The sequence below is a fragment of the Aotus nancymaae genome, unplaced genomic scaffold (genome assembly GCF_030222135.1).
Source record: "Aotus nancymaae isolate 86718 unplaced genomic scaffold, 86718_ANA_hifiasm-v0.15.2.pri h1tg000067l, whole genome shotgun sequence".
NCBI lineage: Eukaryota > Metazoa > Chordata > Mammalia > Primates > Aotidae > Aotus > Aotus nancymaae.
The window spans coordinates 34,234,758-34,250,499 of record NW_026988482.1 but is presented as its reverse complement, the minus strand read 5'-3'; the positions used below and the strand labels follow the sequence as shown (position 1 = coordinate 34,250,499).

Sequence of the window (15,742 nt, the reverse complement as noted above, 5' to 3'; positions counted from 1 at the left end):
TAGCCAAGTGTCATGGAGCACCAGATGCTGACCATTTGCCTCCTCATTGTTCCTACGCAGATTTCTGATATTAGAAGGCTTTTGTTTAAAAATTGCTTAAGATGTTTTTCAGATCCTGAATGCCATCAAAAGGGCTAATGCCAACCAGTTTGAAGACCACCCCCAAGAGGAACTGAATCAGCATGAAAATGCAGTTTCTGCAGCTCCCCATCCTGTGACTTCATCCTGCATTCTTCAACCAGTGAGCCCCCACCTCAGTCACTCCAAACCCTTTTAAATACCTAGGTCTAAACTGCTCAGACAGGCAGATTTGAGGTTTCCTCCTGTCTCCTTATTCAGCCGCCTTATGATTAAACTTCCTTCTCTGCTGCAACCCTGTGTCTTGGTGTATTCACTTGCCATGCATTAGTCAACAAACCTGTTCTAGTTGTTACTTTTTTTAAGGAAATTCAGTCATTGGATTGGTCCACTGCTTCTCTGACACTCATCCCTTCCCTTTTCAAAAAAAATGTGTCTACATATTGAATTTTTATACATTATCAAGTGGTTCAGGAAAACCTTGAAATTTGTTATTAGGGCAATTATGAAACATTTAGATATAGCTAGACTTTAAAAATTGTTCATCTGAAGTTCAGATAGACTTGGCCTTCCCCAGCTTTGGTGATTGATTATTCCCTCAGCAGCAAGTTGGTTAAAGACATTCATGGTGCTCACTCTGCAAAACCACACAATTCTCAATGTGCACAGAGGCAGACAAGATAGGGCTCAGCCCTGGAATTGATAACAGTGGCCAACACTTGCTGAGAATTTACAAGATGTAGACTCTGTTATTATCCTGTCTTGCAAGTGATGAGAAAACTAAGGCTTATTGATGTTAAGTACTAGTTCAAGGCCAATGGTAAGTAGCAAAGCTCAGATTGGAACCCAGGAAGTCCCACCCTAAAGGCCATTCTCTTAGTCTATGTCCTGACCTCCTTGATAAAAGAGCTCACCTCTCTAGCCACTTCTCCCTGTCCCACCTCTTCTTGTACCCTCCAAATATTCTGTTTAGTCTCTTCACCTTATCTGCTGGCCTATATCTGCCTTGAGGACCTTCCACCTCCTCCCCTGCTGGACTTTCTTACCTGTCTTGTTAATACAACCCTGTCCAGCACCTGCCTCCCCGGTCACACTACAGTCAGGTAGCAGAAACCAAAATGGGCCTGGATTCCTCAACCAACTTCATTCTACCTGCAAGTTTTTCAGATCATGATGGTTCCTGCCTAGGCTGCCCTCCCTCTTTCTTTCCTTTACCATCTGACAACATACCTAAATGAACATGACCTTGGGCACATACAGTGTTTCTCAAATTGCATTCACTCCCATTTTGTCATGATTTTTCTTATCTTTGTGGACCACCTAGAGCATTATTTACTTGATTTGCTTTTTAAATTTTAATACATTTGTCTTAAACTTTATATCTCAGCCCTAATGAAAAACAAGTACTACTTGTTATTAGAAGAAGTTAAGCATAAACATAAACAGAGAAAGATGATGCTGATAATTTCCAGCTCTGCATAGTTGCTTGCCTTAGCTACTAGTACTGGGATTCAGTCTGTCTCTTAAAAAGTGAGGCTAGCCACCATTAGAGAGGCGTTTAATTCTAGCACCAAACAGAAACTCTCCATTTGGCATATTCAGAAGGATTAAAGAGAATAACCCAGTCAAGATTCAATGTAGATCACTTAAGATTATCTTAAACAGGAATATGACTCCCAATTTTGGAGAAACAGCAGTAGAGGCCAGACCTTAGCCCAGAGCAAGCTGGCTCTAGACCTGCTCCAACCCTAAGCCAGTACTACTTTCCCCCCCACCCAGGCATATCAAGAAGACAAGGTACATGGGGGAAAACCAAAGAGTCAGCTTCCCAAGGACTGATGGGTCAAATCTCAGTGCTTGCCCTTGACGTTTTGCTTGCCAATAGTCTATCTTTAAAACCAACAGGTTGCAGAGAAAAATGTGAACACCTATATCCAGAGATGCCCTATATAAGAAAAGGGACTATAACACCAGAAACCATTCTTGACTTAATATTTGGGGTAGACATACCTAGTTATATGATTTGGCTGTGTCCCCACCCAAATCTCATTTTGAATTGTAGCTCCCAGAGTCCCCACATGAGAGGGACCCAGTGGAAGGTAATTGAATCATGGGGGAGGGTCTTTGCCATGCTGTTCTCATGACAGTGAATACATCTCATGAGATCTGTTGGTTTTATAAAGGGCAGTTCCCCTGCACATGCTGTCTTGCCTGCTGCCATTGTAAGACGTGCCTTTGCTCCCTCCTTTGCCTTCCTCCATGACTGTGAGTCCATTTAACCTCTTTCCTTTTTAAATTACCCAGTCTTGGGTATGTTGTTATTATCACCATGAGAACAAACTAATATACCTAGCAACTCCTTGATAAGTATTATGTTCTATATATTCTTTACATAGAAAGAATTAATCCTCAGCATAGCAAGAGTGCCACTAGGACAACAGAGGTAAACATTCTGAAGCTATATACTGTCTCCTCAGCCTCTTAAACCCATCAAAACACCAACATTAGATTAGCTGTGTGGAAGAACTCTCTTTATCTTCCCATATAACCCCGCAGGAGATTTTGGTGTTTTAGTTGCTCTCGGTATCCTTTGCCTAGCAGGAAATGACTTTGAATTGCAGTTTCTTGAGCAATAGTGAGAAACAGATATTGCCTTCACCATGCACAAGGAGCTCAACAGCCCAAGGGTTGCTGAATGAAGCTGCAGTTGACTCACTCACCACCTGACAGATCCTTGATGAGGTTGGCAATCCTTTGGTTCCAGGAATTCAGCATCTCCTCTCTGCATAGGTGAATTTATGCATTGGCTCCCTACACACTGGACTGAGTTCCGGGATAAGGGATTTGCAATGGCTCTTTTAGTCTATGTTCTAAATCACATTAGTTGACAGGAGACCTGCATTTCTTATCTAACATTGCCTTCTTCCTGGAGGATGGTAATTCTTTATGCAGGTATTGATACTTGGATTTGCTGCCTCTATACACCCAAGCAGTTTTTCTACTTAATTTTAAAGCAATGGCATGTGTCCTACTGACTAGTGGGGGAAGATTTTGCCATCTTCCCATCCTCCCCTCTCCCATTCCACATTAGAATTGAGGGGGTATGTTGTTTGTAAAATATGTAAGCATCACCCCTAATTCTGATGGAAAGTCAGAGCAGGGCAGGTTTCCACACCCTGTTGTGTCAGCAGAGCTCACTTGTAATTCATCAAGCTCTCCTCTGTGCACGTCGTTATTTTATAGATAATTGGTTGCCTCTCGTTTACTCATAATGGGGCCATGCAATTTCAAAGCAACTGAGTCAGCCCAAAACAACATTATTAGTTATAGATGTACTGTCAAGGCAAAATTTCAACACTGGAGTTTTTGAAAATCACCGTAATTTCAGCCACTGGATCACCCTTATATCATAATTGTGGACAGTCAAGGTGGTTGAGAAAGGACAGGTTTGCCTATTTAGCACATGTTCTGGTCTGTAAATTGTTACCTTTTGAAATCTACCCCAAATCTCAACCACCTCAGAGATGTTCTACTGTCAGCACAGCAGCCTCTAATGAGAAAGGCCCAGGAAGCTGATCATAGTACTCTCATATTTTCTTGGGGGAAAGGTGGATTTTAAATTCAGCACCGTAACCAATTTAATCTTAAACCCACTAGACAATCCCCAAGTGAGGAGCTCAATACCAATGTAAATGTTTCAGCCATCCCCAAGTTTCATAACAATCATGAAACTCTTTCAGCCGTTCCCAAATTGTTATGAAAATAGATTTTCTTTAGGATACAGGTACAAGAGAAGATACTTCTTTTAAGGCTAAAGACCCTTTAGTGTGTTCAAAAGCTCTTTGCCTTACAAATGACCCATTGTTTTAAAAGAAGCCAGAAGGGAGATTTCAGTTTGTTTTTCCCTTCCTCTCCAGTCCAATTTCTGCTGGATGGGGCTGCCTCTCCCTCCTTCTATTTAGATTACATTTCTAGAACCTGGTTTTAGTGACAGGAAATTAAATACTCTATTACCTGGATTAGATAAATATAAACCAACTCTCTGTGCCTAAATTGGTAATAATAAACTGCAGAGTCGTGGAAACTTTACAAACCATCAAATCAAATGTCTCATTAAATGATTTATGTTACAACAACTCAGAAGAGTAACCATCCAGCTACACTTTAAAAGCCTCTCTTTAGAAACACTCTATGAGACAGTCTACCCCATGGATCCAAAATAGATTCTGGGCTAAATTATTTTTAAAATGTTTTAACAAGACCCAACTTTCTCCAACATGTACCCAGTTGTTCAGGTAGAATATTTCCTACAGGCCACTGATGGCTCCAGAATCTGCAGAACTCTTCCTTTGAGATTTATTTCTACTGGTAACTGAAAAATGACTAGCATCCTGAAGTAATTTTAACACATGCGAATCTTGAAACTACGTGATCCATCAGCACAGAGTCCTTTTCAGAAAAATATAATCTAAGTAGCCAAAGATAATTTTTTAAGAGTTTTAGGCTTTACTTGCACCTTGCAAAATGGTAATATGATCAGATGGTAACACAGTAAAAAATAGAGCCTGCCATTATCACATCATCATTTTCATCCTCATCTCCAGAAACGGATAACTGCATATTAATCTGCATACTCTTGTATAGCAAAATCTTTCTAAATCTTTCTTCTCCTAAGACATTTTTCGCTTTTTCTGCTTGCTTCTCTCCGCTGTATGGAGTGTACTCCTTTCAGTATTGCTCTTTTGTCTGTCTCTGCCAGAAAGGAAGGTGAGAAGGAAGACTCTTCTAGAGGGTGTGAAAGGTTAATATGAAGAAAGGCTATGAAAATTCACATTCATAACCTTTGACCCCCATTGCTTAATAATAGCTAATATTTATGCAATTCACTTGATCCTGTTCCTAATATGTCCCTCAGCCACTTCTTACATAATAAGTGCTACATCATTGTGACTTGCTGAGGCATCAGTCACTTACTATGTACGTACTTAACCTGGATCATCAATTCAGGGTACACTAGCAAAGTCAGCTCTAGATTTTGCTCCTGGTTTTAATACTTCTCTGATTATCTAAGAGGCAGTTCAGTGTATTCTACCACCTCAAATTCATCATGAGTGGTGGGCAATTGAGATTGTGAGTATCTTATCTATTAAACTAAAGTCCTCCCAACAATGAGAAAAAGGGTAGAGCTAAGGAGGGAATATTTTATTAATTAAAATGTCACCACTTGTCCCAGTGGTATAAGGGGGGTAAGATTAGACCCCAGCCCAGATATATGTAATGTGCCATTTTTTCTTCCTCTAGATACCCGTTTTTCCTTCTTTGCTCCTACATGGGTAATTAAGGCAGAACGTGCTTTTTGGAGAGGGCAGGGACCATACAAAGACAGGGGAAGAGAGTGCTAAGGAAGCCATCCTGAGAATAAACTTTTCCTGTCTTATCCCCAGCTCTTTTCGGGGACAAATGTCTGCCACCTCCTCTTTTTATCTCCTCAGCCCTCACTGCACTGACCAGCTATTTTGGTTTAGTATAATCATTTTACACCCCTATCACAGGTTTACTCCCTCTGCTAGAGCTTCATGTAAATAACACAGACTGGAAAGAAAAAGTCGAGTGGCAGGTAATGCGTCCTCCGGAGCAAATGTGTGTCTTGTGTTTTACACAGAACTTTTTAAAATGTGCTTTGAAAACAAAAGACTGATAAAATGAGCATTATAGTTTTGTGAAAATTATGTCCCCGGCACCTCTCTCTCCCCCAACAAGAAACCTGTTTTTCAATCCCTTTTCCATCAGGCATATGTACCACCAAAAGTATGTAAAGACACTCTGCAGTCTCCTAAGAATGGCGTCTGAATTATCCTGTCAGTTTAGTTAGTACTCTCAGTGGAGACATCTTTAAATAATTTAAAGTGGATCCCCATCAACATGTTCACTCTCTGAACTTGGACATGTCACTCTTTTGTGCCTCACTTTTCTTATCTCTGAGTTACAATGATAGAGAAAGCATTTTACTTATATCCTAAGGTTATTATAAGGAAAACACAAAACAATGGAACAGGAAACCAGTATGCCAATAGTGTAGATTCATTCTTCTTTCTGTGATTTCTAGTATATTTTGAAGATGATATATTATAGGGATACTCAGGTCATGAGAAATTAAGCAGTAACTAAAGAATTAAACCTGTAGGGCAGGATGTTTTCAGACCACTAAAAAAGAAAAAGTGTGTCTTCTGCTTCCATGACTAAAGGCCAAATAGTTTGACTGAATCCTCCCACTGTGTTCAACTAGAAAAACTGTACAGAGTTTTTAAAAAATCTCTTAGAAGTAGGAAGGTAGCAAAAGAATACAGGACCAAGAGCCAAGGGATGACAGAATTCCACAGAAGTGAGCCCCGTGTTTGAGATTGCTTTTCCATGGAGGGCATTTGTGAGGCTCAGAGAGGCAGGTGGAGATAAAGCAATAAAGTCAGTTTTAGTAGAGCCCTTCACATCTGGGTAGGAATTCAAAGATCTGGGAGAGTTAAATCCTTGGAATAACAGTGATCCCTTACACCAACTACAGCCCAACTTCAGATCATCTGGGCAGTTGAGAAACTCTCAACTGGAGATTGAATTAAGGTGATCTCAAATTGCTAGTCCATCAAACTCCTGGCAGAAGCCAGAAAATCCTCTGTGGAAGAAAATAACACCAACCAAGACCTGAAATTATTTCTAGCATTTGTTTCCAAATAGAATGCCTAGTACATATGCAGGTGCTTGTCACCCCCAACGCCACATTGCCCTCCCCACACACACAAACACAGACGGCATGTGATGAGACCAAGTGGTTGTGGACTGAATGCTGTGTCCTTCCACAATTCATTTATTAAAGCCCTAACCTCCATGTGATGGTGTTAGGAGGTCGGCTTTCAGGAGGTAACTAGATTTAGATAAGGTCACGAGGGTGGGGCCCCCATAGTGGGATAGGTGCAATGATAAGAATAGACATCAGATTTCTATCTTTATGCATATCCAAAGAAGGGGTCAAGTGAGCATACAGCAAGATGGTGGCTATCTACAAGCCAAGAGGAGAGGCCTCAGAAGGAACCTACCTTGCTGGCACTTTAAGGTTGGACTTTTCAGCTTCCAGGACTATGAGAAATAAGTTTCTATTGTTTAAGCTACCCAGTCTATATTTTGTCATGGCAGCTCAAGCTGCTTAAGACAGATATTGATACAAACAAGATCAGAGTCACAGGTTACTTGGAAATTGGATGTTAAAATAACTATATTTATGGAGAGAAAAGACAAGTTTTTTTTAAGTTTAGTAGAGAGCTAGAATTTATTACATAAAAGACACAGATCATGAGAAAAAGAACCAAGTAAAAATTCTAGAACTGAATTACAGTAGCCCAATGAATGAATTTAGCAGCACATTATTAACAGCCAAAAAGAGAATTAGTGAACTCAAAGATGAGCCATATGAAAATACCAGACTGAACCACGAAGAAGTAGAGTGGAAGAAAAAGTAGAAAAGAAGACAGAAGACATAAAATACAGGGAGAAAGTCTAATAGACATGTATTCGTATTTCCATGGGGGAGAAAACAGTTCCAGTGGAAGTTAAATTTAAAGAGATGATGGCTGACAATTTTTCAGAACTAGGAAAAGCTACCAATCCAAAAATCCAAAACACAGCAAAATCAAAGCACGGGTGAAGAATCCATGCTTAGGCATATCACAATAAAACTGCAGAAAAGCAAAAACACAGAGAAAACTTAGACTTAAGAAGGAAAAAAATCACTGACTTTTCAAAGATGTCACAATTAGACCAAAAGCAACAACAACAACAAAATGAAAATCAAAAGACCATGGGATGATATTTCTAAGAGCCAAAAGAACTACGAATTGGATTTCCATACCCAGTTAATATGAATGAACGAGTTCATGAATGAAGATAAGATACATGCATTTTTCTGAGACTTTGTCACCACCAGACTTAAACTAAAAGCATTCTAAGGGCCAGGTGTGGTGGTTCACGTCTGTAATCCCAGCACTTTGGGAGGCCGAGGCAGGTGGATTGCCTGGGCTCAGGAGTTTGAGACCAGCCTGGGCAACATGACAAAATGCCGTCTCTATAAAAATTACAAAAATTAGCCATGCATGGTGGTATACACCTGTGGTCCCAGCGCTTTGTGGAGCCGAGGCGGGAGGATGGCTTGAACTTGGGAGGTCGAGGCTGCAGTGAGCCGAGATTGCACCACTGCACTAAACAAGAAGAAATCAAGTGGAAATTGGAAACTATTTTGAAATGATTGAAGAAAACTCAAACTTGGTGATGCAACTAAAGGTGTGTTTTGAGGGTAATTTACTTTTAATTATGACTTGAATGAACTTATTCAAGAAAAGTCAAAAGTTAATGTGCTACCCCATTCTTTATGAGGTGCTTATTTCACATTGCATGCCTGTGTCCAAACACCTCATGTGTCCCATAAATATATTCACCTACTATGTACCCACAACAATTAAAAATTAAAATTAAAAAATATTTAAAAGTAAGTTAATGTGATAAACATCTTTCTGGAGAAATTAAAAAGAGAACCATAAAATTTAGAGGAAGAAAATAACAATAAATCAGAATGTAATGAAATAGAAAACTCAGATGCAATTGAAAGGATCAATGAAGCCAAATGTAGGGTCTTTGAAAAGAGGGAAGGCACAAAAACCTATGTTGAAAAGAAAAAGGCAAACTTCTGTATATATACTAAGGACAAATCATTAAAAAGGAATAATGTTAGAGCAATATATTTGAAAATTTGAATTAAATAGACAAGCTTCTCAAAAATACAGCTAGCCCAAACTGATACACGGTGAAAAAGAGAAAAAGAAAATATGAATAATTTGATTCTGATTAAAGAAAACAGTCTGAAATAAAATCCTTCACACAAAGAAATTGTCAGGCCCAGATAGCTTTACTGGTGAATTCTACTACATACTTGAGAAATAAATAAAAATCTTATTCAAATTCTGCCAAAGAAAGGGGGGGTGAATAAGAAACACTTTCATTGTCCAGTTTGTTGTATGATTTACATTGCAAATGAACTTTGCAAGAACATTACCGAATGAAATCTACAGACTAAATGCACTTGGAAACACAAATGCCAAAGTTCTAAAGGATATCAGATGGATGATAGACAGATTGTGCCTGCACACACACATACCATTTGTGAAAAGGATAAGAAATCATGACTAATACAACTTTGATTTCACATTAGACTTTCAAATGATGTCTTTCCCTGGATTAATAAAGAAGAAAATGATAGGGTCATCTTTGTAGATGCAGATACAGTAATTGATCAAATTACACGTCTAACTTAATAAATTTAAACGTTCTAGGAAAACTACAAGTAGAAGGGAGTTTATACTTAGGAATGAAATGAACATTAGGCATCCGAGATTGTAAATGAGATAAGAATATTCACTATTAACATTTCTATTTCACAATATACTTGAAGTCCTAGTGAGTGTAGAGAGGCGAGAACAATAAACAAAAGGTAGAAGGATTAGAAAGAAAGGAATAAAACTGTCATTATTTGCAGACAATATGCTGTATACAGAAAACCCAAAAGAACCTATTGAGAAACAAGTAGAATTAATCAGTAAACTTAGCACGGCCTCTGAATATAAGGGTGTGTGTGTGTGTGTGTGTGTGTGTGTGTGTGTGTGTGTATGTCTTAAATTTCTCTGTATCAGCTACAATAGTTAGAAAGTGAAAAGTTTTAAAGTTTACTTTTAACATAAAAAATCAGATACCTAGGAATAATTAAAGATAAGTAAGCTTCTACACAAAAAAATGTAAAATGTTAAGAGTCATGAAAGAGAAATTAAACAAATGGAGAGATAAATGACTGAATTTTATTAATATAAAGATTCAATTTTCCTCAAATTGACTATAAACCCACAGCAACTCAGATCCAAATTCCCAGAGATTTTGGTAAAAATCTACAAGTTGATTCTAAAATGTGTATGGAAATGTAGCCAGAGACTTAAAAAACAAAAAAAAACAAAAAACAAACAAAAAAACAAGATTAAAAGGATTGGATGGGCTCACTCTACAGGATATCAAGACTTACTACAAGGCTGTAAGAGTTAAGAGCGTGGTATTGGTACAAAGATAAATAGACTGAGAGAACAAAATGGAGGACACATAAGCAAATCCAGGCATATATGAACACTTGATTTATGATTAAAAATGACACCACAGAGCCATGAGAAACGGAGAATCTTTTCAATACATAGTTCTTGGAAAATTGGATACCCACATAGAAAACTAATGAAACAAAACCCTACCTCACACCACATGCAAAAGACAGTTCCAGGCAGATTGTAATTCAAAGCGTGAAGTGTACAATTTTAAAGGCTTTGAAGTATTATAAGAGGATATCTTCATAATCTTCCTATAGGGGAAGACTTTTGAAACAGGACACAAAAGGCACTACTGGAGGAAAAACCTGATATGTTGGAGTGCATTCAAAATAAGAACTTCTGTTTGTCAAAATACACCATTGAGAGAGAGAAGAGAAAAAGTATCGTGGAGAAGGTACTTGCCACATATATAATCAATAAAGAACCAGTGTCCAGAAGACAATATAAAAAGAAAAAGGAAGAAAAAAAAACCTTACTATTTAATAAGAAAAAGTCAGCAGCCCAATAGAAAATACACAAGGACTTGAACAGGCACTTCACAGAAAAATGGATATTGAAATGACCAATAATCTTTAGTCATCAGGGAAATATAAGCTTAAAACACAGTAAAATACCACTACACACCCACAAGAACAGTCACAGTATATAAGGACTGACAATATCAAGTGTTTGCAAGAATGTGGAACAACAGAAACATACAAAAGAACACATACTGTGTGATTGCATTTACGTAAAGTTCAAAAACGGCAAAATTCAATTATAGTGCTTAGAGATATATTCATTTAGAAGGTAAAATTATAAGGAAAGCAAGGAAGCACTCACCATAAAAGTCAGGCAGTAGTTACCTTTGCGGGGGAGGAAAGAAGGGAACCATGATTTGGAAAGGGAACATGGAGTGAGTGGGGCAGGAAAGTGGACGGGTTGGGAATGTTCTTTTCCTCGCCATGGGTGCTGGCAAGACGTGTTGACTTTATATTAATTCTGTAAGCCATATACATATTTCCTACATGTTTCTGTATGTGTTATATTTCACCATCCAAAGGACAAACAAATCCAATAAATCGAAAATTTTTAATTACATGAAAAATATAAAAGGAAGAAAAGGAAGAAAGAGATTGACATCTCCCTGTTGGCTGAATATTCAAGTATTCCATAATAGGCTTAAACAAAAAAAGAGTAATTGCTGCATATAATCTTTACAGATACACTGCTGACCATCCTCCCTGACTGTAAGAGGCCACTGTGGCCAAACAAATGGTTATTTCAGGAAGTGAGCAATGGAGGTCACCACAGAGAAGATGCTTTATTACTAATAATTCTTAATAATATCACTTACGAAAAGCTTACCATGGGCAAGTTATAGCAAGTACTTTACAGACTTTACTCAAACCCCACGAAAACCCTCTACTATTGCCCTGGCTTTCAGATGTGAAAACTGAGGCTTACAGCAGCTGTGTGACGTGCCTGCTCAAGGTCTCACAGGTCATACTTTGAGAGTCAGGGTTCAAATTCAGGCAGTCAACCTCTGGAGCGCACACTTACTTTGCAATAAAAATGGTGGCTCTCTATTTAGAAACATCATCCCTTGCATAAGCTCTAGCTAACCAAAGGCAAGAATTGTCAAATGCAACTGGGGTGCAAGGTATACCTTACTCTGGCTTCTGCATTAACTTCAGGAAAAGAGCCAGCATTTGATGATTCTTGTGCTTTAGATCACTTTATCCAGTTGTCACAACCACCTGCTAGAAGTGATTGTGACAACTGGATAGGACCTACTCCTCGCTCCTAACCCTTGCAGAAAACAGAGCTATTCCTTGTTTCCCTATGCAGCAGCAGTTACAGACTAAATATTTGTCTGAAAGCTGAAACTGCATCCCATGAGCAGGAGTGAATCACAGCTAATCAATCTTGGACTGTAATACATTAGATACTGCACTCATGTGATCAGCGAGAATTCCCAAGGGCTTCATTCAAGACCTTTCAGTGAGCACAAGGGCTTCATTCAAGACCTTTCAATGAGCACTTCTTCTAGAGACAGGGGGTTTTCACCAAGAGTTTGCAATTAGTTCTTAGATTTCAGAACATCTGAAAAATTGTTGAGAGATCCAAGCAGAGTACAGGATGGAATGTAGTAGAAATTTGAATTTGGAGTTTCCAATCCCATCCAAAACCCACAGTTCTGGGCATGTGACTCCAGTTTATCTGATCAGAGTCCTTTCCTACCATTTAGTGTACAAACATAGAGAGAAGCCCTCGACTGGGGTGAGGTCAAGTTGAGGCTCCTGTAAGTCATCTTGCTCGTCATTTAGAGAAGTTAAAGCAGGAAAAGTCAAACACTGTCTTAGGCACACTAAGTGAAGTTCATCCTTGCCTTATAGGAGCCGATGGTGAAGGTGAAACAATACTGATTCGAGAACAAGCAGGTGTGTGACTGAGTTCTGTGCAAGTTGACAGTACAATGTCAACTATACCTGTGACCAAATTGATTTCTCGCCTTATCCCACTACGAAGTAGTTGACTCTGTGTCATTCCTGTCTAACCCCCTGTGCCCACACACACAATTACATGCCCTCCAAGAGCCACCCTAAGGTCTGGGATTAGCCAATCAATTTTAATGCGTATTTAAAAGATTTTTCAAAGTGTGCAAGTCAGTGCGTAAGATGATAGATCATGTAATAATTAAAGCATTAAAAGAACCCAATTGAGGATTCTCTTTTCGCCAGCAGATATCTTTAGGTCAGGAAGGTCTATAAAAACCGGCAGATCATTTTCATTCCTTTAAGACAGGCAAAAATGACTTTGAATGTAATTAGATGTTCTTACCAATTTTCCCCTGCTAAAGCTCCACATCTTGTTCCCATGAAGCTCGCAAAAAGTTTAGAACTGTTGGCACTCTGAGCTGCAAATTGATGGTGTCGTATGGCTTTGAAGACGTAGAAATGCATGATATTTCTTGAATCATTTTTTTCTGTTAAATTAGAAATGATAAGCCAGAGTCATCGCTAAGGGAAACAGAAGTTTTTCTTCTAACAGGCAGATGGCCCATCTTGGCACTATGGAGCCCTGGGCTGCTGTTAGAACTCTGCCCCCGACTTCTCAGCCAATCTCTTGTGGTTCCTGCAGATTCTGGAGTCATGAGTTTGGAATAAGAAACATGCCTCATATAGTGTATCAGCATTTCTCTTTGATACCCTTATCAAAGTTTTGCTTTATTACCCTCCTCTCAAAAATCTATCTATCAGGGCACTTTTTAAATTTTAAGGTGGGAGATCTTGTGTGTGGTTAGTTTTAATTTCTTTAATCCTTTTGAAGAAAAAGACCTAATGGAAAATAAAAGTAGCACAACAATGTAAAAGAAAAACATCTTTAGCAAAACCTAGTAACTCTTGGTTCTGGGCAAGACTTTATGATACTGTGGCTAAACATATAACTTAGTTATATAGAATATTATACATCAGCTGTTGACTGTGACTCTTAAAATATATATCTATACCCTCAAACTCACCCAAGGTCATACAAGAGAATGAACATGTTAAAATAGAAAACGGGTTAAGATTACAATGCTTTCAAATGGGAAGCCTGATCATGCTCTACCTCCACACTCTGGGGAGTCAGCCAGGGCCTGATTACATGACGCCTTGCACACCACAGTAAAGGACTTAGAATCAAGCCCAGTCTCATCTCCCATAGCAACCCCTCAGGTTCTTGGTTCTCCGCTACCTTGCTATTACTGAATCACATAAAACATGGCCCATCTCAGGGCCTTTGCACTTCTAGTCCCCTTCTGCCGGGAGTGTCCTCCCTTCTTTCCTTCTTCCATTCAGGATTTAACTGAAATGTCACCTGCTCAGAAAGGCCTTCCTTACGTGCCCAGTCTACAGGAATACTTTTTTTCCCCTTCTATGCTTTAACGAGTGTCTTCTGTCAGTGGGGTCTCCAGTGGGAGGTAAGAAAGCAGGCCCCTAGCTGTAGTTCTTATCTCCTGGACCATCTGGCTGGGGTTTAGAGAATGGGCTAGCCTTCTAGCCCTCTTGCAGGGCACATTGATATAGCTCTTCATAAACTCAAAGGTTCCTTCTGGGAAAAAATGAACCTCAGGTCCCCAAAGTAAGCAATCAAACTAACTCTCCTGTCACAGGGATAGTGGGCTTCGTGTCCCTCATTGGAAAAATTAGAGATTTTGAGCCTCTTTGGGTTGGAAATGAGTTTAAAGAGCACATGGTTCAACCTATTGCTTTGCAAAGGAACAACTGTGGCCCAGAGAGGTTATAAAACTTGCCCAGACACACAGAATGACAAAGCCTAGAAACAACGCAGCTTAATACTAGATCTTTTATATTTTCAGTCTCTTACTGAACACATAGAGACAAATCCATAGAGATTCACCTGTTGATGCCTCTGTACAGGATATTTAGAAGGCATTTGTATATGTGCATCTCTGTCTTGCCATAATACACATTTCATTCTAAGACTGGAGTCTCAGGAAAAGCAAGATCATGTGAGATACTCTCTGTTCTTACTAGCTCTCAACTGTGTGGTTTCAACCCACGATCTTTTGGTCCCAAGGAGAACTTGAACATAATTCAGGTTAGCCTATTTGTGAGGAACTGAAGTAGACTATAACTTATCTGGCCATCAATTTCATACTCAAAATATAGTATTAAAGGTTTCATCTTTTTGTTTTTATGAAAGGTCCTGCTCCAGGTAATAGACTTTTATCCATTAGCCTACAGATTTTCTCAGATGGTAGTATGAGCTTATATAAAAGGCACAAGAACAGAATTACACCAATTCAGTACCTTTAAATGATGGAGAAGGGAAAAAAAACCCCATTAGGCTGTTAAATGTGTTGAACCCTGACAAATTCTCAGTGTTACTATCCTTGAGTATATGTCTATAATTCTTCAGCAAATATGCCTTTTATTCAACTACAGAGTTGTACACACTCCAAACGCAAGTGCCATTAATTAAATAACACACTCAGCAAACTCACAGAGCCATTAATTATCAAAGGTAGCCTACTCCATGCTTGGCTCTAAATTCTGTTATAAAAGGAGAGTACAACTTAGAGCTAAAGAATATGCAGAAGGAAGGTCACCCTCAAAAACACGATAAGCAGCAGCTGTCAGAGAAAGCAAATGACAAAGCATGTATTCTTTTAAATTTGCTTTTGCCCCTTCAGAGGGTTTGTAGGAAGGGAAAGTGTTTCACAGGGTAGGGACTTTCTTTCTGAAAATTAGTTTTTCTCATAAAAAATGCAAGTAAATATAAAGTAATCCTTTTTCATTTCAACTGTGTTGCAGAGAGGAGTAATATCAGCTGAAGATTTAGAGATGAATAAAGTTCATCCTTCATAAGCCCCATCAGGAGGAGAAAGTTTTTGAGGGCGTGGTCCTGGTTAGGCACAGGCACGGGGAGTGGATGTAATTGGAGGAAACGCAGAAGACAGATGCTTCGCCGGCTTCAGGCGGGCAGCAAAGGGA

The 15,742-nt window shown here is 39.0% G+C and overlaps 1 protein-coding gene across 8 annotated transcripts in view; it reads left to right on the top strand.

The window, feature by feature from the left end:
• The window catches only part of FHIT (fragile histidine triad diadenosine triphosphatase), a 1,493,687-nt gene extending 1,493,320 nt beyond the window's left edge, over nt 1–367 (top strand). For 7 of the 8 annotated variants that reach the window (XM_012462838.2, XM_064367281.1, XM_064367282.1 and 4 more), the window contains one exon: nt 102–367. The gene's annotated coding sequence lies outside the window, so the exon portion shown is untranslated. The remainder of the gene's footprint in view (nt 1–101) is intronic. The other variant, XM_012462837.2, reaches the window with a different exon arrangement.
• The last annotated feature ends 15,375 nt before the right edge of the window (nt 368–15,742 follow it).